Genomic DNA, 6,743 nt, shown 5'->3' on the forward strand with positions numbered 1-6,743 from the left:
ACTGTTAATGACCCTTTTGTGTTCATGAAACGTGTAGGGTCAAGCTCCAGGGCAAATCCACAAGCCGATCACTGTGAGTAATATCGATATTTGAATGCTTGTGAATGTCCAATTGTCTATTCCCTTATGAGCTTTATGAATTGCTAATTGGGATTATGGACGTAAGTCTGATATGAATAAGCATAAATGGACCCAAGGTCGTTTTGATAAACATAAATGGACCCGAGGTCGTTTTGATATAAATGAATGGGCCGAAGGCCGTTTTGATGTAAATGAGTGGGCCGAAGGCCGTTTTGAAGTGAATGGACCAAAGGTCGTTTCGATGTAAATGAATGGACCAAAGGTCGTTTTGACATGAACGAGTAGGCCGAAGGTCGTTTTGACATGAACGAGTAGGCCGAAGGTCGTTTTGACATGAATGTATGGGCCAAAGGCCGTTTTGATACGAATGTATGGGCCGAAGGCCGTTTTGACATAAATGATTGGGCTGAAAGCCGTTTTGTCATAATCGATTGGGCCGAAGGTCATTTTGAAATGAATGTATGGACCGAAGGTCATTTTGAAATGAATGAATGGACCGAAGGTCGTTTGATAGATATGAATGGACCTAAGGTCGTTTGGACATGAATGAGTGGGCCGAAGGCCGTTCTGACATGAATGTATGGGCTGAAGGCCGTTTTGACGTACATGAACGGGCCGAAGGCCGTTTTGATATGAATGGAAATCTGAATGGGCCAAAGGCCAGAATGTTTGGAACTACAGACACTTGATTTGAATTTTATATAGTTATATATATATATTTGTTAAATAGAAGTATGTATTGGGCCCAAGGCCGTTTGGAGCATGTTGTTCTATACATCGTTATGTAACTGTCATATTTGATATTATTCACTGGGCTATCGCTCATGCTCATACATGTGTCTTGTAGGTGAGCCAAGAGAAGCATAAACCCAACTCCAGTGAAGTCTGCTTGGAACAACTAAGGTTTTGAGAGAGTCAGCCCTTGTGTCTCACGCATGAGACCCGTCTTCGCCTTTTTGTTATGTATTTACATTTTGTCAGGTTGGCGAAGTTTTGTATATGTCTGCTTATAGTTTTTATGGGTTGACTTAGTTTTGGATGATCCTGTCTGTACAGAACCTATGTCGCTATGTTTCTGTTGTGAGTTATTAACGTACATATGTATGGTTTGTTTTGATGTGCCATGTAAGCACAGCTCTACGGACAAAGTTTTAAATTTTGCTTCCCTTTTGGTCCCTTTACTCTGATGTGTTAAGTCTGTTTTCGTTTGAGGCCGTAGGTAATCTTAGGATTACTGGCCGGTTACGTCCTTAACCCACGGGGGCGAGTTTGGGTCGTGACACCGGGAGACTCTCCCCTACCTACGGTAGTATTTTGACACTGTGCGGGCGACCGAGGTATTTCAGAACTCTCAATTCTTTATGTGTTGATCTTTGACTTATTTTGCACATTTGCGATTTCTAATCGGCTTATGCATTGGTCATCTGCAGATCTTATGGCAGCCCTGGGCTCCTTTGGGTGAGGATCTCCGATTCCAGTTTGCCGGAGGATGGGCCTCCTCCCGGTATAGGATCTTGTTCGAGGGGCCAGTTGGTAGGGCCTGGTTCTTGGGAGACCGCTTCCTTCGTCAGACTATGGGCTTCCTTGAGCCGAGTGTCCCTTCAGCACCCCCGGACGATATGCGGCTCGCTAATAGGCTTACTCCCCAGGGTGTCATTGACGCCAGGCTGGGCACTGATGCATTGCTGCATTTGGAGGACGGGGAGTACGCAACCTACTGTCACACCTACTTGATGCCTCCATTGACAGGTGTTCGTACTCCCTCGAGGAGGTCTACTGGCATACCGTCTTCGAGTCGCACCCGAGCCGGAGACATTCCTTCGACCAGTAGGGTTGGTCCATCCAGTGGTGGGGCTGGACTGGTCCCTCTGATTCCCCCGACTTATCATCATGCAGGATGGCCAGACCTTCCGACCGAATTGACGGGTTGGCGATACGGGAGCTCCTACCTGATTCCGATAGAGCCTCCTATGCCTGATCATCGATATGTCAGTGATCCTGACTCACCACCGGTATGTCCCACTGCTTTTCATTTATCACTCAGATACTTAGACACTCATTTATTCATTGATGATTTGAGCTTGTGTCTGCAGCCACCCAGAGAGTACATGGAAGAGATGCTCGGATTGGTGGCCTCACTCGAGGGTATGGTCTTGCGGAGAGAGGCGCAGCTGTCCATCATGGGTGTCTCGGTACTCTTTAGTTTTCTTACATTTATCATATCTCTGATGACATGCTGAATTTGAACATTTCACTGCATTGATTGACCGACTATATGCGAAGAGCACATTTGACACACACCATATTTATGTACTATATTTGCATATATCCATTCCATGTAGCTTTTTATCTGTACATCTGATATACATATTTTGGCTAATGCATTCAAATTGCACTCTTCCTTTTCAGATGCCTCCGATATATACCGGACCACAGGCCGGGCCATCTGGGCCTTCCCGAGGAGCTGGGCCATCTAGGCCTTCTCGAGGAGCCGGGAGAGGGGAGTCGTCTCGCGGACGAGGCGGGCGCATAGCACATATCATTGAGGAGGAGTCTAGTGAGGAGGAGGAGTTTGCGCATCGTCAGTCAGAGACTTCTGCTGGCAGAGAGGATGACTCTGAGTCTGGCTCTGAGGGCGAAGGTGATGCCGAGGAGGATTCCGAGGACAGTGGCTCCCATTCGGATAGTGGTGCTGATGGAGATGGCACAGAGGCTGTTTTGCGGAAGAGGACGAAGAGGGCCTCTTTTTCTTACGCTTGAGAGCACAGATGTTCCTGCTTTATTTGCCTTTTTTTACTAGTAGTTGTAGTACATTGCACATTATTAGGCAGTTTTATTTTCTGTAAAACTTGTACCCTTGCTGTAAAATGTTGTAATAAAGGAAGCATGATGGAATGAAACAGCTTTTGTTCAAAAAAGTATTGTATTTTATGTTCTTGCATCGTATCGCATTATTTTGCACAAAAATGAGATTGAATGGAAATCGTGCATTGAAAATTACCAAGTTAGGTAGTGAACCGATGCAACCAACAAAGCAACTTAACTTACTAAGAAAGAACAGAACCTTAGCAAGTTTACAACTTGATAAGCAAGACACAACAATGTTGATTAAACTCGATAAGCAAGACACAACAATGTTGATAAACAAAGAGTAACAACTCAATACACAAAATTCATCAACTCGACAAAACTTAACAACTTGGTAAGCTTAACAAATCGGTAAGCGAAGCAACAACTCGATAAACAAAAACAACAACTCAATAAGTAGGATTTAACAACAACTCGATAGACGAATGCATTTCGGACGATCTGGGTGACGGAACGCATCCGAAACAGAGGAAAACTTGCACCTTTAATGCCCCCAATGCATGGAAATGCTTGGAACTTTCTTCTAGAGGCTAGAACAAGACTAAAGCCACCCTTCTCTTGATGGCCGACCACCTAAGGGAGCTGGCCGACTAGCTTTTTGCATTGGAGGGGAGAGGGGTGGTCGGCCTGCCAGAAAAGGTGACCGGCTGGCCACCTAGCTTGGCAACCACCAAATTTTCGACACGTGTCCTCCGAACAGTGTCTTATGCTCTTTGAAAACTCCAACCTTGTGGTTCTCTCATTTCATCTTAGTTTTGCACCAAAATGGAGGCATTTCTCACCCAAAATCTCACAGCTTGGATTGCTTCTCTAGATGGCTCGGAAAAGTTGAACTTCCGGGGCTTCGGCTTGAATGCACTCTTCACGCTGAGCCGTACTTCGCTGCACATTCCGTTCCTCCATGCCGCAGCGAGGTTTTGGAATCCGGTAACACACATCTTTAGCTTCGGCAGGCAAGAGATGTGTCCGACCTTCGAGGATTTTCAAGTTTTGATGGAATCTGAATGCCATGAAGAGATTTTGTCCCAGTTTCGCTTCGGTCACACCCAAGCTTTAGGACAGATGTGTGGGCCCACCACGCACGATGCTCGGTCTCTGATCTGCAACGGGGAACTGGATATCCTTGGCTTGATTCATCGCTTTTCTGATGCCGGTAACCGCGGCGACCATCATTGGCAAGGTTTTCGGCAACACACCCTTTGCTTGTGCATGCTATCTCACTTTTTGCTTGCCCCGAGCTTTAGCGGATCTAGCATTCGTCTGATTGAAGTTGCCCAAGGCTTGAAAGAAGGAAAGAGCTGCATTGCCATGACATTGGCCGAGACGGTGATGGGCTTGGATGCTTTCTATCGCCGAGAGACGACAAGATTCGCAGGGAGTCCACTACTGCTGCAGGTAATGCTTCCCACCCTTTCTCACATATATATTGCTCACATCACTCGGCCCTCAGGCTCGGTTTTTCTCACAAAACCCTTTTCTTACTTTTCTCTCATCGTACATCTCTTTATTCTTTATTCTCTCATTTTTCATCCCTCCCCAGGTATGGTTGATGGATAAATTGCAGGTTGTGGACTCTTGCCCAGCATACTCAGCTTGCGGCTACTTCTTCCGACAACGAGTAGTCGGTGCCCTTGATGAGGGATGGTGGTTCGACTGGATATACAATTTGTTTGCGGATCGCATTGCTTGGCGTTGTCCTTGGCTCAATCTCCCGACAATGAGCTATAGCATGTCCCGGCAGACCGGGATCCAGTTGATTGGTCTGACTCACTGTGTGTTCTACTTTTCGTTCCGGTTCTGGCGCCAGTTCAGCCATGATCAGACTTGCTCGCCAGAAGGGATAGAGTATCCTGCCGCATTTCCGGTTCGAGGCGCACAGCTTGCCCGGTATGCCACAGCATGGAGGACTAGAGAGCTCCTGGCCCCTGCTCCCACTTTTAGTAGCACCTTGTCTGATGAGTGCTTGGATTGGCTCAATGAAGAGGCACAGGAAGGGCCCACTTTGGTATCAAAGGCTTCGACCAGCTCTGGGAGGAGGCGCAGGAACACCTGACTTAGCCATGCCCCGGATTTATTACTTTATTAGTACTTTCAAGTTTTCTTTATGATTGTAATAAAAAAGCAACTTCAATTTGTATGCAAGAGCAGGAGAACTCTGTATTGAAATCAATGAAATTGAAGGTTGTGGGTACTGAAAATTTTTCGCTTTGGTCCAAAAATGGTCTAAGTTGTAAAAAGATTAATTTTGAACACAGTCAATTTTTATTAAAACTTTTCAAAACCATTTTCAATATGGATCAAAACTGGGCATGCCTGAAATCTGTCACTGAGATGCACAACCCCGGATCCCAGCAACTGGAAAGTTGCCCCTAGTCTGAAGAGTATCGTGGCATTGCACAGCAACGGAAAGTTGCCCCTAGTCTGAAGTGTACCGTGGCACTGCACAGCAATGGAAAGTTGCCCCTAGTCTGAAGAGCACTGCACCAGAGATCATAACCGAACTCTTGAATGCTGAATAGACAAAGATGGCTGAGATGATCAAATGGACAAAGTTGATCGGGGAAAAGTTTATGGTTGAACTTCAGGATGAAGTTGCCTACGTATCCCAAAGATGGGAATCAAGCCTTACGTAGTTCAGGCTGAGGTTCACTCGAGTGTTTTCACTCTCCTTTTACGCTCTAACTTTTGCCAAGGCCGCCCTTTGCGGGTTTTCAACCTTGCGAGCTCAGTTTTATATTTTTCAATTTTCAATGCTCTAACTTTTGCCTAGGTCGCCCTTTTGGGTTTTCGGCCTAGCGAGCCTCTCAGGGGTAGTATTTCTTCAACTTGTCCATGTTGATCGGTTGCGAGAACTCCAAGCCATCTAGGTCCATTAGAACTATAGCTCCACCTGACCAGATAGCTTTGATGATGTAGGGACCAGTCCAATTGGGTCTGAACTTGCCCCTTGGGTCGTGGATGGGAGCTCCGTTGTCCTTGAGCACCAAATCTCCTTCTTTTAGATTCCTGGACTTAACTTTCTTGTTAAAAGCCCTAGCAATTCTGCGCTGATAGCCTTGAACATGGTACAACGCTTTCAGTCTGCATTCGTCAAAAAACATGAGTTCTTCAAATCTGTTCTGTTCCCAATCTGCTTCGGCTATCTAACACTCAGCCAGCACTCGCAAAGACGGAACCTCAATTTCAATAGGTAGAACGGCCTCTATCCCATAAACTAATGAATACGGAGTCGCCCCAATAGAAGTTCTGATTGAAGTTCGGTACCCCCACAGAGCAAACGACAGCTTGTCTGGCCAATCCCGGTAGGTTTCCACCATCTTTTGCAATATGTGTTTGATATTCTTGTTGGTGGCCTCGACCGCTCCATTGGTTTGCGGCCGATATGTAGACGACTTATGAAAAGCCACGTTGTATTTCTCCAACAAGTCAATCACTTCCTTTTTGAAGTGGGAACCATTATCTGAAATGACCTCGTTTGGGACCCCATAATGACAGATGATGTTGTTTCTAATGAATTTTGCGACATGCGAAGCCTTCAACACCGCATAGGATTGGGCCTCAACCCACTTCGTGAAATAATCTATTGCGACCAGGATGAACTCATGCCCATTAGACCCCTTCGGAGTGACAGCCCCGATCACATCGATTCCCCAAACTGAAAATGGCCATGGCGAAGTCATATTGTACAACTTTGATGGCGGGATGTTCATGCGGTTTGCATGGATCTGACATTTGTGGCATTGCCGAACAAATCTAATACAGTCCTCCTCCATGGTGGACCAGTAGTAACCCTG

The 6,743-nt window shown here is 46.1% G+C and overlaps 1 long non-coding RNA gene across 1 annotated transcript; it reads left to right on the forward strand.

The window, feature by feature from the left end:
* Positions 1-1,953: 1,953 nt before the first annotated feature.
* Positions 1,954-2,661, forward strand: LOC145805957 (uncharacterized). The gene is made up of 3 exons (XR_014348316.1): positions 1,954-2,093; positions 2,175-2,273; positions 2,491-2,661. It is a non-coding gene; the product is annotated as an uncharacterized LOC145805957 (long non-coding RNA).
* Positions 2,662-6,743: the final 4,082 nt, after the last annotated feature.

The sequence above is a fragment of the Camellia sinensis genome, chromosome 13 (assembly GCF_055761805.1).
Source record: "Camellia sinensis isolate YWXY chromosome 13, ASM5576180v1, whole genome shotgun sequence".
NCBI lineage: Eukaryota > Viridiplantae > Streptophyta > Magnoliopsida > Ericales > Theaceae > Camellia > Camellia sinensis.